General features: G+C 34.1%; 1 protein-coding gene and 1 long non-coding RNA gene across 5 annotated transcripts in view; both read left to right on the top strand.

Moving 5' to 3' along the window:
- The window catches only part of HBS1L (HBS1 like translational GTPase), an 87,027-nt gene that overhangs the window by 25,402 nt on the left and 41,818 nt on the right, over nucleotides 1-19,807 (top strand). Inside the window, exon 1 of one of the 4 annotated variants that reach the window (XM_072824406.1) lies at nucleotides 16,000-16,020. The exons of the other annotated variants lie outside the window; for them this stretch is intronic. The gene's annotated coding sequence lies outside the window, so the exon portion shown is untranslated. Of the gene's footprint in view, nucleotides 1-15,999; nucleotides 16,021-19,807 lie in introns of those variants that run through there. 4 annotated transcript variants of the gene reach the window in all.
- LOC140632420 (uncharacterized) lies at nucleotides 482-16,019 on the top strand. The gene is made up of 2 exons (XR_012029973.1): nucleotides 482-620; nucleotides 15,859-16,019. It is a non-coding gene; the product is annotated as an uncharacterized lncRNA (long non-coding RNA).

Raw genomic sequence — 19,807 nt, 5'->3', positions numbered from 1 at the left:
TGCACTATCTGTATCACCCTGACTTGATCATGACATACCACTGATCAGCGTAGAGGGAAATCTGTTTCTTATTTAGAGAAATTTTCAATGTTTCTGTACTTTTAGAATTTTGGAACAAGAACTTAAACCTGTGTGAAAATTAGCCTTTTATTATGGTGTAATAAATTAGAACTTTGATGTCTAAAATAATGCACTAAATGTCGATGTGTCTCCTTAATTCAGATAACATTTTAGTTCATTTTATTAACATACATAATATAGAAAATCAATAGCAAATATAAATAAGCTTCAAATGAGTTATTGTCTAATTTTGTCATACATTCATGTGGGTAGACTGCGAAAAGAGCATATATTTAGGGAGTAAAATCTTGGGACAATTTTCTGGTTTTTGATAGGGTTTTCCTTGTTACCATAGATCTACCAAGGGAGAAAACACTCTCCAAAACTGAGTAACAGACTCCTTTTTCTTTTTAACAGAACATCCAAATTGAAATACACATAGTATTGTTTGAAAGGAAAATTCATGGCAGAAAAATCTTATTTATCTTTAGAGTTGTATAATTAATCAACCTAACTTGGAAGAAAAATAGCTTTCTACACAATGGATATTTTTGTGAGAGGTGAGGTTTAACTGTTTGATGGCTAATGAGGCTTTTTCTAACATTGGGTTTATTTTGGTTCTTTTAGAAAAATAGTTGACCTAAAAAATGTAAACATTAAGAAAAATAATTGGTCTGCAAATCTGGTAAAGGAATTGTATGTAATTTAAATTTAACATTTTTTATAGTTCCTAAGATGAATATTTCCATTGCCTTGCAAATAAAGTAGTCAATAATTATGCAAATTAATTAGATCATGAAAAGAATTGATTGTTTAAAAAGTGTTGGAGGCTTTGGAGAAATCTATTTCAATAGTGTACTTTACAGTTGAGCTACTGTTTTTGATAAGGTTGGTCTTAAGTAATATTGGCTTGTCCATACTGTTTAGAATATTCGTTTTTCTTTCCCTTTGAACTTCATCTTGTTTTCCCTTCATTTGGAAAATAAACCCTAGTTTTACATAGTGAGGTTGTATTATCTAGCTTCGCTTTGCTTTGCTAGTTTTGCAGTGTTAATACTCTATTAAAACAGTCTTTATAGAGTGTAGCTGTATTCTGTTGTTTGAATGCCTGTAAAATATTATTTATACCCAATGATTTTCATATTCTTGAGTGTTAATGGTAGGTTTTTCACTAGAGAGTGTGCAAGGAATTAAAAGATAAAATTAGGGTTGTAAATGTGCTTGCCACAGGATCATTTTTTTCTACTTCTTTATTGTGCTGTATTTGTCTCTTCAATATGACCTGACTAAATGGAAGAGAAAGTGACATTAGATTTTTAGGAGATGTAGTTTCCTCTTTCTTCTCAGGTAGAGTATATTGTGAGATTTTTATCCTCGTCCTGAAAACAGATCCCAGTTTTAATTTGAAAAATCTGTATTACAAAGAAAACTTATTAATGTGAGATGTTATGAACACTTTTATATGAACTTTTAGTAATGTGCTTAAAATGCATTTTTCATTTTACTTTTTTGTAAGGAGTTTAAAATTGGCATATTTAATTTGCAGTATTTCTGATGCTGCCTTTAAAATATCTTTTTCTTGAAAGATTGTTTTCATTAGTTTATCACTAAGTAATTTTATTTAAGCATGTACAGAAGAATTTTATACTTGTACAGAAAACTTCAGAATTAATTGACTTTCTGCTTTAAAAGTATGTGGGCTTTTGAAAGGAAGTGGTTTATTTCACTGAAGAAACTCATCTGGTTCAGAATGTTTTCAGATAGGTCTTAAGATTCTCTTTGAAAAAAAAATTCTCTTTGTATGTACACCTACACTGGAAAAACTTAAACACTAATTGCTTAATTTAAAAATAATTTGCTTTAGACTCTCAAAACAGCTTATCTTCTTGATAGAGCCAGTACCATGTAAGAATTGCATGGATGCTAAATACAGAGTTTTCTCTTAGGCCTAATTACCTTTTTTTTTTTTTTTTTAAACCATAGAAATCATAATCCAATTCCAGGTATATATTTTCATTTTTCATTCCTAAGCAATTATAATTTTTTTAGTATATTTTTGAGTGCTTAATGTAGCTATATACTAAACATTGCCAAGTACTTCAGCAAGGAGTTGAATGGAAGCAAATGACAAAATTCTTTTTAGCTAGTATTTAATTTTCATGTCACTTTTTTTTTTTTTTTCATGTCACTTTTTATCAGAAAAGCATGTTATAGCCACTGAAGACAAATCTAGGTCACAGATTCTCCCATGGAGCTTTATAGTAGCGTGGGTATTCTGCTCATCAGGAGAATCTGTGAGTTAGGTAGAAAAAAACTGAGGCTCAAATAAAATAAATAATTTGACATAATTTCACATGGATATTGAGAGGCAAATTTTAACTCTGAGTTCTTTTGAACTCCAGTCCCTTTTTCATGGTTACATGGTACTTGCAATAAACTTTTATATTGTAATAATTTAACCTTGTTTGGTGTTTGTTGATAATTATCTTAAGGATATAATTAAATCTCTTGTTAGGGAAACGAGTTTTACCATTAGTGAGATATTCCAAAATTACTTTTAAGAATTATTTTCTGCTAGTATGACTTAACTAAGACTTAACTAAGAGACGTGGCATTCATGTATAGAGAATTGGTATCAATTTCTAAATCCTTGCAAATGAGCAGTCCTAAGAAGTGAAGCCCTTTTCTCATGTATTTAATTTTAAATCACTTTGTGGTCTTCCATTTTTTGAGCAATGATTCTGTTTGATTTAAAATCTTGAAAAAAAATTTTACAGTTGCTAGCTTGGTGCCATTTTAAGGTAAAAGTTTAAATAAATAATAGTGTTTATTGAGTAAAACTAAAACATTCAATGACCCAATGAAAGAAAAAACATGTCCTTAATTCCATTTTCTAGAATTTAGAGTTATTAGCATTTAAAAAAATTATTTATTTATTCATGAGAGCCAGAGAGAGACTGGCAAAGACATGGGCAGAGGAGAAGCAGGCCCCCTGTGGGGAGCCCAATACGAGATTCAATCCCAGGACTCTGGGATTGGGACTTGAGCCAAAGGCAGGTGCTCAACTGCTGAGCTACCCAGGTGTCCCTAGAGTTATTAGCATTTTTATGCATGTAAGTGATAACAGTAGGCAATATTAATGAACACTTACAGGCAAATATTGTACTAAACTTTTTATCTCTTTTAATATTCACAATAATTATATAGAGCAGGGATTATTTTTATCCTAGTTTTATAGCTGAAGGTTCTAAAGCTAAAAAATGACTAAACATCTTGCCCTAGGCCACAAAACTAGTAGTACATGATGAAACCAACACTCAGAGTAAGATGCTTCTGATACAGATGTCCTGTTTTAATATATTGGTTACCTCTTTCTAGATATAAAGAATATTAGTTTATTTTTAAATGGGATCAGACATCACTTTTTAAATACATTTTAACTTAATCATGCACTATATACTTAAGTTTTAAAAAATCTGTTCAATTTTGTTTTGGTGGTAAAATATATATAACATTAACTTTTTTATATGCAATTCCATATTTATTGCAGCATTATCCACAATAGCCAAGATGTGGAGGCAACTAAGTTAACCTTTTTTTTTTTTAAGATTTTATTTATTTATTCCTGACAGAGAGAGAGGGAGGCAGAGACACAGGCAGAGGGAGAGGGAGAGAAGCAGGCTCCATGCAGGGAGCCCGACGCAAGACTCGATCCTGGGTCTCCAGGATCACACCCAGGCCAAAGGCGGTGCCAAACCGCTGGGCCACCGGGGCTACCTAAGTTAACCATTTTCTTTTCTTTTTTTTTTTTTTTTTTTAGTTAACCATTTTCAAGTGTACAGGTCAGTAGTGCTAAGTATATTCACAGTGTTTTACAACCAATCTCCAGAACTTTTTCATTAGCTCTTCATTTTCCCCTCTGCCTGCCTCTAGCAACATAGACTTACTTGTATGCCAACAGATTTAGGTTTTCATAGTATTCCGTTACTTAATTACTTGCTCTAGAAACTTCAATTTTTCTATTTATTATTACAAAAACTTCAGAGATATTTTGGACATTTGTTTTTTGATAATGTTGTAAAAGATATTTGTAGAGTAGCATTGGATAGAATAGCTGGTTAAAAAGATACGGGCATTTTTAATGCTTTTGCTATATATTGTGAAGTTTACCTTTCATAATGATTGTACTGATTTACTACTTGTATTTAGTTTTTAATCATAATAGCATAATGTTATTTTATAAAGGATAATTATTTTTCACTGATGGATTATATATTTGCATCAAAGTTTTCTTTCATTAATAGAGTGGATAAAAGTCAAAGGTGGTGACTTTTTAATGCCATTTCTAGGAGGCTTGCTCTGATGATGGCCACCTGTGTGTGTGTGCCTGAAAATTTTGTCTGTGCTGCATTATGCATGCCGTTACATAGGTTGGCATTGTATAAAATACCACTTATTCTTGAGAAACAGTACCTAACTTAGAAGTTTCTTTTTTTTTTAATATTTTTTAAATTTTTATTTATTGATGATAGTTACAGAGAGAGAGAGAGGCAGAGACACAGGCAGAGGGAGAAGCAAGCAGGCTCCATGCACCGGGAGCCCGATGTGGGATTTGATCCCGGGTCTCCGGGATCGCGCCCTGGGCCAAAGGCAGGCGCCAAACCGCTGCGCCACCCAGGGATCCCTAACTTAGAAGTTTCTATGAGGAGTAAAGTAACCCATGTGGTGCTGTTGGCACAGTGTGTGGCACATGGGAAATGCTCAGGAAGTGATAATTGACTTAATTCAAAGAAATAAAGTGCTCTTTTACTACCAACTAAGGAACAAGTGCAGTTAAAAGGTGATTATATTCAAGTCTAATGCATTGGGGTGCTTAAATGACTTTTGCTGACATTTTTGGAAAAATCAGTTAATTAATGTATAGCATATTAGTTTCAGAAGTAGAGTTTAGGTAGAGATTCATCAGTTGCATGTAATACCCAGTGTTCATTACATCAAGTGCCCTCCAGCCACTGACTTTTTTAGGCAGGAATTTTTCATTAATGTTTTATTAAAATACTATAATTTCATTTTCCTTGTAATACATTGTCAATTAGAGTATTTCCAGCTCTTTTTTGGTGATTTTATAATATTCCATGATGTGTCTGTACTACAATTTATTAAAGATTTACCATATAAAAGGACATTCATTTTATTTCTACTATTTGTTTCTATGATCGACGCTGTTTGTAGAACATCTGCGAACTTATCTTTACAAAACAAGGCTTTTGATTTTATGAGATCTCCTGTTAGTGGGATTGCTGTTTTGAAAGGTATAGTGTTTGCATTAAATAGGTATGGCCATTGCTTTATGAAAGTTATTATGGTTCATGCCTTTTCCAGCAATAGGTATTAGTTCTTTTCTTGATTTTTAGACAGCCTGACAAGTGAGAAGTTAATGTATCACTGCTACTTTAGTTTGCATTTCTGTGATCATTAATGAAGTCAAGTATGTTCATATATTCATTTGCCATGTGAACTTGTTCTGTGGATTACCAATTGTATCTTTTGCCCATTTTTAATTAGGTTGTCCTTTCCTTATTTGAAGTCTTTATGTTATGGATACTAATTTTTAAAAAAATTATTATTGAAGAATAGTTGACATACAATGTTGTAGTAGTTTCAAGTATATAACATAATGATTCAACTATACATTACTTCGGGCTCGCCACAGTAAGTGTAATCAACTTCTGTCACCATGTGACATTATTACTGACTTTATTCCCTGTGCTGTAATTTTCACCTCCATGGCTACTATGTATTTTATAACTGGAAGTTTGTATCTCTTAATCTCCTTCTCCTATCTTCCCCACCCACCTCCCCTCTGGCAGTCTGTATTTAAGAGGTTTTTTTGTTCATTTCTTTTTTAGAGGTTTTTTGTTCATTTGTTTTTTAGATTCTACATATAAGTGAAATCATGTGGTATTTGTCTTTTCTCTTAGTTCACTTAGTATAACATTCTCTAGGTCTATCCATGTTGTTGCAGATAGCAAGATTTCATTTATTATGGTTAATATTCCATTGTGTGTGTGTATGTGGTGGGTGTGTTTCACATCTTTAGCCATTCATCTATTGATGGATACTTGGGTTGTTTCCTTGTCTTGGCTATTGTAAATAATGCTGCAATAAACATTGTGGTGCACAAATCTTTTCAAATTAATGTATTTATTTCCTTTAAGGAAATACCCAGTTGTAGAATTGCTGTATCATATGGTATTTCTACTTTTAACTTTTTGAGGAGCCTCCGTACTGTTTTCTGCAGTGATTGTACCAGTTTTTACATTCCCAACTGTGCACAAGGGTTCCCTTTTCTTCACATCCTTGCCAGCGGTTGTTACGTCTTGTCTTTTGAATACTAGCCATTCTGACAGGTGTGAGGTGATGCCTCATTGTGTTTTTGATTTGCATTTCCCTGATCATGAGTGACATTGAGCATCTTTTCATGTGTCTGTTGGCTTTTTGTATGTCTTCTTTGGAAAAATGTCTATACATATCTTCTGCCTTTTTTAAAATCAGATTTTTTTGGTGCTATGTGAGTTCTTTTTATATTTTAGATAGTAACTCCTTATGGGTTATCATCATTTGTAAATACCTTCTCCCATTCAGTAAGTTGCGTTTTCATTTTGTTAATGGTTTCCTTCACTGTTACTTTGGTGTAGTCCCCACTGTTTTTGTTTCCCTTGCCTAAGTAGCCATTTCCAGAAATATGTGGCTAAGGCCAGTGTCAGAGAGAATTTTTTTTTAGTCCTATGCATTGTAAGTAATTTTCCCAGTCTTTATTTTTATTTGTGATCTCTTTTTCTATAAAAAAATTTTTTTTAAATGTAAAAACTTTATGTCACTGTATCTGTCTTTTTAACTTACTGGGTTCTAGTCTTGGATTTAAAAAAAAAACCTCCAAAAACCTCAATCTGTAGGTTATATTCTAAATTTTCTTTTGAGAGAATTATGTGAATGTTTTTTACTTTTTTTTATGTCTGACTTCTGATTCTTCTGAAGTTTATTTTTGTGCATATGTAAAGAAGGGTAAACTTTATTTTCTTCTAGATTTCCAATACATCAGCTAAGACTTTCTTTAAAATGGCAATAATAATGTTATCTACTTCAAATGTAGTTTGATTTATTTAACCTAGCTTCTACCATATAATCTCTTAAAGCAGTACTGGTTTCCCTTATCTTCTTCCCTTTATTAATTGCTTTAAAATTTATTACATTTGTTATCAGGGAGTTATTTTTGTATATGAGTAATGTATGTTCCATTTGAATCACTTATTAGCTGTGTGCCTTTAGCAAATTACTTAATGTTGTGTGTCACAAGTTCCTCATTTGTAAAAGTAGGTTAATAGTTCTTATTTTTTAGGATAGTTACAATGTTAAATGAAGTCCTGTATTAAACCATTATAGCATTTCTTGGCACATATTAGGAAACTCATTAAATTTAGTTATTCTACATTGTTGAAGAGGTGTTTCTCAAATATACATTCATGCCTAAATTTAAGACATGATGTATTAACAAGATTTGTTAGGGAGGGTCTTAAGGGTAGATAATCCCAGGAATAGGAATATAGATGAGATTTATCAGGGAGAGTTTAGAATAAATGAAACAGAAGGTCTAGGAAAGAAGGGTAAGAGACACTGATATATATGTTTTTTGAAATATATAATTTCATTTTATAAAAGAAAGAGGCTTTGTTCCTAAGTCTGGTCTAACAATTTTTTTTATCACAACAATATTAACAAAATGTAAATGGCTTTTTTAAAAGGAAAATTATTAGTAATGTAGTATTGTCTTTAGTCCTTATCTCTTAAAGTAGCAAGAATTTTTGTTGCTGTGGAATGGTTAATGTACTATAATTTAAATTTGCTACATATATTAGATTTTAAATTTTGTGGATACTGCTTGAAGGTATATAATTTAATGTAATATACAGGTTGAAACCTGTCCATCTAAAGATTTTAATTTTTAAAGATTGCTGGCTCAGCAATATTTATATTAAAATCTGATCCCAGTGAATATTTTGGGGTAAAATGCTTTCTTCTGTGTGATAGCAGGTAGTGGTGCATGGTGGATTTGATGAGGCAAATTTTGCTATATGAAGGATGTTTTAAAGTGAAAAAATAATTCATACTGAATAAATCACAGTTAGTGCAGCTAAAATATTGAAGGAAGTGGTTTATTCTCTGTAACCTAGCTGGTGTACTTTTTGAATGTACATCTAGTAACTAGAATTTAAATATGTAGTCAGATTCACTGAAATGAAATCATTTGTATTTGAAGTAGTTGTTTTTCACTGAAAGTTTAACAATGGTTTCTTTGAAATCTTGAAAATCTTATTTTTGTGTGTGAGTACCTATATGTACTCTGGTGTATTTGAAACATTTTTAGGGACAATAATGATTGATGGCAAAAAGTATACTTACCTGGAACTCCCACCTCCTTTTCTTTCTAAGCAATCTTAAATGCTTTTTAAACTCAAGATGTTTTAATCCAAATGACTTTAAATTGTAAATTTATCTTACCTTAAGAGTCTGTTATAAATTTATTTTAATTTTCTATCTTAACCTTATAAATACAAAGAATTATTTTCTCCTTTTGAAGTCTTTCAAATCACCTATTCATCTCCTATTTTCCTCAGTATCAAAATAATATATCCTTAATTTAGAAAAAGGAAAGAAGTCACTTATGATTTTCTTACCCAAAGACAATAGTTGTATGTTTGGCCACATTTAAAAAATTTTTTTCCTGTGCATATTTATTTACCTTTTATTTTATTAAAGTTTTTAACACAATTATTATACATACAATTTTGTATCCTCTATGTTCTTTCTTTACATTTTATATCTGTGCACACACATTTTAAAATGTAGAATCAATTTTTTTACATCCCAGTTTGGTTCAGAGAATACTTGAAAAACATTGATTAAAAAATTAGAAAAAAAAATTAGGAAAGCATTTTAAATTTAAAACAAAAACTATGTTCTATGTTAGTATTTTTACATCTTTTAGGTAATATTCAAATTTGAAATTACTTAATACCACCAGGCAAACAAGCCTATGCTTTTAACATGTCCCTTGTAATATTTCTCATGTTTAGTTATGGATTTTACATGGAAAAAATCAAACATATCTTGCATGTTTTTATTGGATTTAAGAATATTATTTCCTAGATAGCAGTTTTCATTAACTAGTACCCTATTTCATGTGCCTGATAGTATTAAAATGTTAAAAACTTTCACAGTTGGGGTTATTTAAAGATTAATGATACATACTTGGGGGAGAGATTCTCACTGAATAGGCTAACTAGTTATTTTTAAAAATAGGATTATGAGGTCAGGAACCTTAAAAGGTCATCTGAACTAATTTCCTGACTTGAGGCAGATCTTCAAACATCTTTTTAGTTATGAACCTGAAACCAGTCAACAAGAGGTAGGTGGTTATAATTTGCAAAGAATGCCGATCTGGATTGGTCAAATTGTATAACTTACATAAACTTCACTTCTTCATCTCTAAAATTATTTTTATATCAGATAAGTTATTCTGAGTTATTTTTCTATCTCAGGGCATCTGAGAGAAACAACACTTTGTCAGCATCAGTATCTTCCAGTGACAAGGATTTTCCATGGAAGAGGGGCAAGGATGGCCTTGTTCTTTCCATCCACCTTCTCTTCCCAGGCTGAGAATCACTGGCTTAGAGAATATATTAGTTTTTTCCATATGCAAAATTATATCATCTTAAGTATTTAAGTGCCTAGTATGTATGTACCAGACATTGGACTGGATGTTGTGGAAAACATCAAAAAGTACCCTTCTGGAGCTCATAGGTTAGTTGGAGAGGTAAGACACATACTTTATATTGATATTTTACAGTATAATCGGAAAATAATATATTCTATATGAGAATATTCAATAAGGATTTTTTTTAAAGATTTTATTTATTTATTCATGGGAGATACAGAGAGAAAGAGAGGCAGAGACACAGGCAGAGGGAGAAGCAGGCTCCATGCAGGGAACCCGATGTGGGACTTGATCCCAGGTCTCCAGGGTCGCGTCTCGGGCCGAAGGCAGCACTAAACTGTTGAACCACCCGGGCTGTCCTACAATAAGGATTTTTGACTTCAAGTCATATCATTTTGGTCTGGAGTTATCATTGGTAAGAATTTGGGAATATCATGTGTGACCTAAAATTGATAGCCTTTAGCTTGGATATATGCTTTAGAGGCTAAATGTCACTTTCCCCTCCTAAAATCAGCATCAGCAAGAGGTTAAGGGGTTAGTATGTGTGTATTTGTTATTAGGGGGAAGATTAGCCTATCCTTCCAGTTTCCCATTGAAAATTAAAATTATGTCAAACAGAAACTTCTTTGGTAAGCAGAGAATGATTTGGCTACTAAGATTAACCAAACAGATTCTTGGGAGATTTTGAAACGCAAACATTAAAGGAAATCAGAATTACTGATTTTAACAACTGACCAGAAGCATCTGAGTAGATACTAATGATTAGCCTCACTAGAATCACAAAATCATCTTGACAAAGCATTAACAGTTCAGATAGACAGTTGACTAAATAGTTTTTGTATACATTTAACTTCAAAATAAACCTAGTTCAATAACCTTGGGAGAATCACAAGAAGTCTGGAGGAGGTGTAACCACAACCAGAGGGGAAAAGAGAACCTGCCTTGGAAGCAGCCTGGAGAAAAGAAGCACAATTTCCACTAATTAGGCATGTGATCTTTAGAATAATCTACTCAAATTTTCATGTGTAAAAAAGAGGGACTGGACCACATGACTTCTAAGAATATAGCCCACAAAATTGCATGACTCCATGAATCTAAAATTCCATGTAGGGATTCTACAAGGAATACAAATACTTTCTGCCTGCCCCTTTATTAGTCTGAGTTCCTCTATTGCCTGCCTTCTCAACCTTCCCTTTCTTTTCCCAGGTCATAAGTTGCTTCATGTGTTGTAATGGGGCTCTCCTTTCTTCTGCTCTGCAAACATGATTATCCAGGTTTCTATCCAATTTCTCTATGCCTTAAAAGAATCTCAGGCCTAGTGTGTTCTGTATTCATAACTAATTTAGAGTCCTAGGGATTAAGACCTCAATTTTTTGTCTCCCTAACAATTCATCATCACAATGTATGAATGTATTTTCCTCTCCTGCCTGTTTACTCTCACTTGTTCTGTATGCTATGGTACGTGCTCAGCTGTAATCATAGCATTTGTCTCCTGCAAAATTCTCATCATTTCCTTGTCTGTATTTCAGTCCTGTCTGTCTGCATGTCCATCACATTTAGCATGAAAGCTAGTTGAAAACAGACTATTACTCATCTTTGTGTCCTCAGTGCCAAGAACATGTTACAATTTAACTTGCAAAACTCTAAAGACCTGAGATAGTATCTAAGCAGTGTTTAAAAAAAAAATAACTTGGTGGCAATCCCCATCTATTTAGGAGGAAAAGCAGTCTCTGTGTGGACTGCTGTAATTTTGCACTTGATGAAAGAACCAATCAAGAGAAGCAAAACCCTGACTAGCAGATTTCTCCTAGTTCTCAAGAATGTGTTTTCTATTTGGTAATGACATAACCATCTGCTTTTTCTTCTTTGCTGGAAAATTTGGAAACTGTTATTTCTCTCACCTGCCTACATACGTACAGGCATCAACTAGTCCTAATTTTACCCTATAACAGCTTGGATATCCCTTTCTTTGTCTCCATCCTCATCTTACTCAGTGCATAGAATTTCTTACAACAGTTTTCTAACTGTTCTCCCTCCAGTCTTGTCTTAATACATTTTCTGTGCTGTGGTGAGAGTAAGTTTTAAAAGCTCTGATATTTTACTTCAGTGCTTTAATTCTGTGTGGATCTTATATTTCAAAAATTATGGCCTATATGTTATACATGGCCATAAGTGTGTTACCTCTTTTTCTGTTCTTATGTCTTACCCACTTAACCTCTTCCCCTATGTTCCAGCCATGCTGATCTACAGGCAGTCATATTGTTTCAGGCATTGTGTCTTGTGTCCCAGTCCTTTTTTCTTTATTTTGTCCTCCAAGATTCATTAGCAATATTTTAAAGGAAACCTCGCCTAATTCTTTTAGTGTGTGTGGGTTGGTACCTTTCCTATACACTCACTGTGCCTGCATTATCACAGTTCACGTGGCAATATGTGTGTTATCTCAAGTAGACTTCTGTTTCTTGAGGATAGGAATCATGTATTATTTCATCTGTTTATCCTAGTATCTAGCACAGTGTTACACTGTTGGCATTTTTCTCCTCCTCATCATGAATTAATATGTGATTGCCAGAGAGTAATTTGTGTCTGGATTCCGTGGTGTCAAATGAGGAAAAGGAAGTTGGTATTTTGGTGATAGCAGAGACTCACAGACTGCTGCTTTCTGACATTACTCTGAAGTACTGAGTACTTAATATATGTCAGGCATTGTTCTAAGCCCTGTAAAGGGCTGTGTTGATGTGTTTAAATCTCATAACATCCCTATCAGGTAGATCCTCTTACTGTTATTTTATAGATGAGGAACCTAGGCACAGAAAGAAGTTAAATAACTATAACTCACCTGAAGTAGCAGAGCCTGGATTCCACCTGGGTTATCTTGCAGCAGAGTCCCATGTCTTACCTACTTTACCAAACTCTGAGTAGTAAACTGGAGGATTTTGACATGGAGTGGTTATGGGAGTTCTCCTGTGGGAACATGAGAGTGCACATGTATCTCTAGGTACTTTATTCTGTTGCCAGTTACACAGTGGAGAAGTGTTTTTACTTCATAGGCTCTCAATAAATCTTTGTAGTAAGAATCTAAGAGTCTTTGATCATACAGTGCTAAAGTTGGCCTCTGTGATTCATGCATTATCAAGAAGCCTTGGCTTCCTTGTATTAATAGTTTTCATGAAATTAATGGCATTTGTATGAACATGAAAATAGCATGGGCTTTGGCCATAGATGTGAGAAAACGAGTTGTGTATGCCCAGAAAATTCCAGTTTGCTTATGGGAGTAGTAGGGAAGACATTAGTCTTATACAGTAAATCAGCCATGAGATCCCAAGGGCCTGATCTAAGCTAGGGAAGGAAAGAAAAGGACAAATTTGAGAATTAAAAAAAATTTTTTTTAAAGATTTTATTTATTTATTCATGAGAGACATGCAGAGGGAGAAGCAGGCTCCTCATGGAGAGCCAATGGTGGGACTCCATCCTGGGACTCCAGGATCACGCCCTGAGCTGAAAGCAGACTCGACCACTGAGCCACCCAGGCGTCCTGAGAAATGTTTATGAGGAAAAAGTAAATAGAATTAGTATTAATTGGATATAGAGGTTTTGAGAAAAGAGGGAATCAGAAGTCAACAGCTATAGGGTTTCAAGCTTGACTGGACAAGAAAAGGCAAGATCATTTTATGGGCAAGAGGATGAGTTAGGAGATGATCTATACATTTGAGGTGGTGATTATAGGGTGTAGAATATGTATTTAGTGCTTTATCTAATACTATAGAGCAGTGCTTAACTGGAAGTGATTTGAGGCCACAAGGGGACACTTGTCTGTATCTATAGACACTTTGGGGATGCTGCTAAACATCCTGTGATAGGGAGGCCAGCTCCTGAAACAGAGAAAATCCTGTCCAAAATACTAGTAGTACCAAGGCTGAGAAATCCTGCTCTAGAGAATGTGAGGCCTGCAGGATAGATTTTACCGTGACACTGTTCAAAGAAGTCACATTGATAATTCCCTTTTAGTTTTCACCCTTACTCCTTTAGAAATATGTCAGAGCATTGAAAGAGCTACCAGGAAATGATTTCTTTTGTTCAATTCAGCAATCAGCAAACATGTATAAATGATGTACAAAATATACATTGCAGAAAATAGAGAAATAACAAAATTTTCAGCCATCGCTGTCAAGGAGCTTCAGAATCTAAACAAGGGGATTGCTTAACACAAAAGACAAACTGTGTAGAGTGTTACTTTCAGCTCTTTAGAGCATTCTGAAATATAATTGTCATTGAATGATTGGGTAAACTTTTATTTCCAAATAGAACTTTTCAGTGATATATGATATTCAGGATCATTGATGGATTTTGGGATGTGATATGCTGATTCTAAGTGTTACTGTCAAGTAGGATTTTACTTTATTAACTTCTAAGAAAAATCAAGAGCATCTCTGAAGAATAGTACAGAAAGAAGTTTTTAGTGTTTTGAAGTGTTTGTTTTAATTTGAACACATTTCACTTAAACATTTTTTTTAACTATTTATTTGAGAGAGAGAGAGCATAAGCTAGGAGTGGGGCAGAGAGAGATGGTGAAACAGACTCTGCACAGAGCATGGAGCCCAAAGCAGACTGGATCCTAGGACTCTGAGATCATGACTTGAGCCTAAGTCAAATGCTTAACCCACTGAGCCACTCAGGCGCCCCTTCACTTAAACATTTTTAATTATAAAAATAATACAGTTGTATCACAGAAGTATATAAATTTTGAAATGAAAGTTACTTCCTTTTAAATATCACTCTTTAGATGTAATTACTTTTAAAAGTTCACTTCCATTCTTGTGGACGTTTTAATGTCATGAGTATAGTGATATAGCGTCTTTGCTATATAATATTGCATTTGCTTTTTCCACTTAATGTGCATGGTTTCCTTTCCGTGCATATAGGTTTAGTATGTTTATATCTGAAGCCAACTATTTCCATTGTTTGGGTGCATCATAATTTGTTTGACCATCATCTTACTGATGTACACCCACCATTTTTTTGCCATTATAGACAGCACCACAGTAAACAGTCTTGTTCATACAGTGTTGTACAGGAATGTTAATATTTTTGCAGAACACATTACCAAAAGTATAATGTACTTAGTAGACTTCTTTATTCTATCACATTTTTCCCTGCCACAAGTACACCAGGCTGTGCTCTTGTCAGCAGTGTCTGTTAGCACTCTTTTCCCTTGGCAACTCTAGATGCTAATAAAAAAGGAGAAATATTTCTACGTATTCCTCACCCTCTGTTCTCCCTCTTCCAACACTTCCCTTTTTTAGTCCTCTATCCTAAGTCCCTCTCCCATTCCTGTCTCCCCTTTCCTTTGCCACACCTTTCTTTGACTTACATATATTGACCTGGTTGGTTTTTTTATTGTTTACTTTTTTATTTCTGAGTTGTTTTCTCTTGTTGGTTTGTATGAGCTCCTTTATTATATATATTAACCTTGTGTATATTTCCTTATATACTTTATGTTCTCTTGTGGTATCTTTAGTCAGAGAGAAATTTTAAAATTTTTATATAAAACTTCTCAGTCTTGAAGATTATAAATAGATTTTTATGCATTTTTATTCATATCTTTGATCAACAAGGAATTTACATATGATACATAGACATATGATAGAACCTTTCTTTCAAACGAATGGCTAATATTCCTAATACAACATTGAATGACCCATCCTTTTCCCATTGATTTGAAATATCACTTTGCATATAGTGAATTTCCGTTTGTAACTATATGTGTATGTGTGTATACACATACATATATATATACACTTACATATTTTTCTGTATATCAAATGTTATTCTTATGTATAATAAATATAAGCATATTCCTATTAATTGGTTCATTTGCAGATGCTGTATTCTAATTCATCAAGCTATTCCCCATTTTAATTTACTCAAGCTTTATAAGAGGTCTTGATATCTAGTAGTTCAAGTCCCCTATTATTATTCTTAATTTAAAAATTTTATTGGTCATTCTCTCACATTTACTCTTCCAGATGAACTTCAGCAGCACTTGGCTTGTTTGTCCCCAAAATAGTCCCTTTGGATTTTGTACTACTGGATCATTCTTTTTGTTGTTGTTATGTACTCTTGAAACTTACTTGCATGACACTTAAGCAAATTAAAAAAAAAAAAAAAGAACTGGGCTCAATCTAAAGGTAAGGTACACTTTTGTGTAACTGTCTGTTTATAACTAGGCCCAGTCTTTTTTCAGAATTTTTGCCTGGTTGACCCTTAAGTATGCTTTTTTTCCTCAAGTTGTTTTTGCCTCCCTTTCTTTACCAGGGTCATGTCAAATCTTATTTGTTAAGACTTTTCTAATTAGGCACATACTTTGAATTCTCTTTCTTAATGTTTCTACAACTCATCTCTACCACTTTTATAATTATCTCAGGGTAGTGTATAAGCCCATTGAGAATAGCCACCATGTGATTCATATTTTTTTAAACCCAGTAATATCACAGGCCAAGGTTGTATAGCCTTTCTCAAATCAACCTATTTGGCCCTCCATTCTCCTAAAGTAGATATAATTATACCTACTCTGCAAGGTTGTTATGAAGGCAAAAAAGCACGTAAGCACTTAACAGGAGAGCATATGAGAGTGCCCATAGTAGGACCAGATGGGCTTCTAGAATTAAGGTCTCTAAACATTAGGAGATGGCTCATATTACGTGCATGTAAAGGTAGAGAGTAAATTGAGGTTATTGTCCAAAGAGATCAAAGATAACTTGGAAAAGCAATACAGATCATTTCATGTTTTGAAAATGTAAAACTCTTAGGGATTAATCATTAAACTCTATTTACTGTTTGTTGTGGGCAGAGCACTGTGTCATGTGCTGTGGACTATGAATATATATATGTATAAGACCATTTCTATCATCCCAAGAGCTGGTAATCTAATATTGAGTGTGCTTTAAAGACCAAAGAAATAAATCAGAGGCAGGTAAATCATGTGGATATGCCAAGTGTATGTTTTCAGTAAATTCAGCAAGAGTATGGTAGTTGTGTAGTGCTGGAGAAATTGAGCTTTGTATCCTTTAAAAAGGCATTCACATTAAAAAAGATCTTCAGGACAAGAGACCTAGATAATTTTTTTTTTTTAAGATTTTATTTATTCATGAGAGACACAGAGAGAGAGGCAGGCTCCATGCAGGGAGCCCGACTTGGGACTCCATCCAGGTCCTCAGGATCACGCCCTATGCTGCGCTAAACCACTGAGCCACCCAGGCTGCCCAAGACCTAGATCATTTTGTATTTAAGAGAAAACTTAGACACTGCTATTTAGATCTTAGTTGAGAAAAAAAACAGTGGAGCCCTGGAGGAGAGCAGCCCATTAAGGAATAACTGCAGGGACAAAAGATGACTGGAGTAGGAGAAAGGTGAATTGGATAGGTAGGTGAGATGATTAAGTGTGGGTCCTGCCGTTTACCGTGAAGTCACTTAATTTCCTTATGTCTTTTTGTTGTCTATAAAACAAGCAGGTTAGGCTTGACCAACTGGGTAAGCTGTTCTTTCCATCCGATTGAAAAATCAAAATGATTGATTCTCCTCCATCCTCCTAATGGAGAGGATGAACACTAGTCACTAATATGTGATTCTTCAGAATGCATATCTTTTTGGTGACAGGGTTTTTACATGACTTGAGGGAGGACATTGATTATTTTCCCTTCAAATAGCACATTTACTTTTACCTCCTAATGAGCTATTTGATTTAAAATCATTTTAGTGGTTTGGGAGTCATAGACATCTACTAAACTAGAAATCATTTGTTTCATTGTAACAGACAGCCCCCCTCTTATGATTCTACTTAGATTTTTTTGACTTTGCAATAGTGCTGGAGTGATAATGCATTCAGCAGAAACCATACCTTGAACTTTGATCTTTACCTGGGTGATAATGTACAATTCTCCCTCATGATGCTGGGCAGTGTGACAGGAAGTTGCAACTTCCAATCAGTCATCTGATCATGGGGTGTCAACAGCCAATATGCTTACAGCTATTCTGTACCCATACAACCATTCTGTTTTTCATTTTCAGTACAGTATTCAATAAATTATATGAGATGCTCAAAACTTTATTAAAAAATAGGCTTTGTCTTAGATGCATTTTCCCAACTGTAGGCTAATGTAAGTGTTCTGAGCATATTTAAAGTAGGCTAGGCTAAGCTGTGAGGTCCTATAGGTTAGGTGTATTAAATTCATTTTCGGCTTACGATATTTTCAGCTTATGATGGGTTTGTTGGGATGTAACCTGTTGTAAATTGAGGAAGATCTGTAGATGAGAAAACTGAAGCTAGTGAAATTAAGGGAACTGCTTTAAGCTATAAGGTAGGTAGTACATAGTGGCAGAGCAGGAACCAGAATCCACACTTCTTTTTTCTGTGAAAATACCCCTTCTGTGCTGACATTTCTTGTTTTGACTTTCTGAAAATTCAGTGCTCACTTTTTCAGGTGGTTATGTAGTGAATGAATTTCTAGTTGGTTGGGGAAGATGGGAGAAAACAGTAAACATTTTATACTTTTATGTGATGAATTCAAACACTCATATGTATCTCTTAGTGATTCATGACTGGTTATTTTAGTTATTAGTTTATTTCTAACCTATCACATTTTTGCCTGCCATCAGGGTGATGGTAATTATGAGAGGAACTTCATAATGTGGTTGGATAAGTGGAAGTGTATCACATTGCTATTGACAATAGCTCAGTGGAAAGTTTACTGAATGTATCTTTTTTCTTTGACTTTGGATAACATCAGATTGAAATGAGCATATTTCCAAAATAGCCCAAGTCAAGCTTAACTCTCAAGGGGAGAATTATTGAACCCTTTGAAATAGTATGCAAAATTTTGTGTGTATGGTGGGTGCATTTTTCTGGCAAGCGTGCCCCATTGTTTTCGTGAGCTTTTCTAAAGGAATGTGTGACCCAAATAAAAAGATTTGAGAACTATTGCTTTAAGAGGCTATATTCAGATCTATAATACTAGACTTATTTTACTATGAAAAAAAAGGACTTTCACTTAACTGAATTTTTGAAATACTACATCTTGTATTTGATGTCTTCTAGATAAGAATCACTAGAAATGAAAGTAATATATATTTATTGCATCTGCTAGAAATACTGTAGAATCATTTTGTGATTTTTTTTTAAAAGATTTTATTTAGAGACACAGAGATAGAGGCAGAGACATAGGCAGAGGGAGGTGGCTTGATCCCAAGACCCTGGGATCATGCCCTGAGCCGAAGGCAGATGCTCAACCATTGAGCCATGCAGGCATCCCTCATATTGTGATTTTTGTGCTTTAGACCTTCTGTGTCATTTTATGACCGACCTACTTTAAAAAAAAAAAAATCAAAATTACAGTTTTTCAATGTACTAAATGTAGGAAGTGGGAATTAGTCTTGGATAGCCCAGATTGAGACATTTCTGTGCTTTATGGGTCTTCTCTCCACAGATGTCCAAATCCACCATGCCTCTTTTCCTTGTCTTAGGATGTCCTCCCCACTTACATACACTGCCACCACCACCACCACCACCACCACCACCACCATCATCTTCATCAGTGCTGTGTGTTCTCCTTTTTTATCCCTTTCTCATCCCTCTCTCATCTCTACTTTTGCCATAACTCTGGAACTGCTTTTTTCATAAAAATTAAACCCCTCTGTAATTCTTAATCTGTTTTCTTAGTGGTTTTTCCAATCCTTGCCTTACTTCACTTATACTCCCTCCAGTCTTGGGATCTGAAAAGTCAGCTTTGTTCTTTTTGCTGCCTTTTCCAACATCATTATTCATCCATCCTTTTTTTTCCTCTGAAATCTCTGCTCCTTTGAAATTCCTGTCTTTTGCCTTAAACCACCTGTTTGTTGGTCCTCACTGCTATTATTTACTGAACAACCTCAAGTCCACTCTTCCTTGTTCATTGAATACTGGCAGTTGGCTTACAGTGT

Source organism: Canis lupus, chromosome 1 (assembly GCF_048164855.1).
Source record: "Canis lupus baileyi chromosome 1, mCanLup2.hap1, whole genome shotgun sequence".
Lineage (NCBI taxonomy): Eukaryota > Metazoa > Chordata > Mammalia > Carnivora > Canidae > Canis > Canis lupus.
This window is presented reverse-complemented; position numbering and strand designations above follow the sequence as displayed.